The following is a 714-nucleotide window of genomic DNA, read 5'->3' on the forward strand; positions in this document are numbered from 1 at the left end:
ATTATCTTCTGTGTCTGTGTTAATCGGTTTCCCTTTTCTTTGTTGAAGAGGGTCTGTGCAATCCTTCTGCCTAGTCCGCCATCTTGCCAGAACCCTTCATGCAAATTCTACTAGTTGGAGTTTAGTCCACTTCTATATCCTTCCTTTCAAAGCTCAGGGATCCAGGATTATCTTCTGTATCTGTATTAATTGGTTCCCCTTTTCTTTGTTGAAGAGAGTCTGTGCAGTCTTTCTGCCTACTATGCCATCTTACCGGAGCCAGCCAGCTTCCATAAAGATTTGCAGCCTTGAAAATCCTAAGGCAGTTCTACTCTGTCCAAAAGAGTCTCTGTGAGTCAGAATCAACTCTATGGCAGTGTAGGTTTGGATTTGTTTTTTGTTTTTGTTTCTGGATAAATTAGTGTAAGACAGAGCTTCCAGGTGAAATCTGAAGGGAGGGAAAGATGAAAGGAATTCTTAACTTTCTAAGACTGGCATTAAGGAGGACCCCTGTCTCTTTTCCCTAGATATCCCTAGATCATAGACCTGTCCATTGGAGGGTCTTGTTTTAGGGAATGAGGGCCCTTAGAGACATGTTGTTGTTGTTGTTAAGTGCCGTCAAGTCGTTTCCGACTCACAGCGACCCCATGCACAGCAGAACGAAACACTGCCTGATTCCGCACCAGCCCCACAATCCCTGCTATACTTGAGCCCATCATCACAGCCACCGTGTCA

This window comes from Orycteropus afer, unplaced genomic scaffold, assembly GCF_000298275.1.
Source record: "Orycteropus afer afer isolate SDZICR_OR568_19922 unplaced genomic scaffold, OryAfe1.0 scaffold00047, whole genome shotgun sequence".
NCBI classification, from domain to species: domain Eukaryota; kingdom Metazoa; phylum Chordata; class Mammalia; order Tubulidentata; family Orycteropodidae; genus Orycteropus; species Orycteropus afer.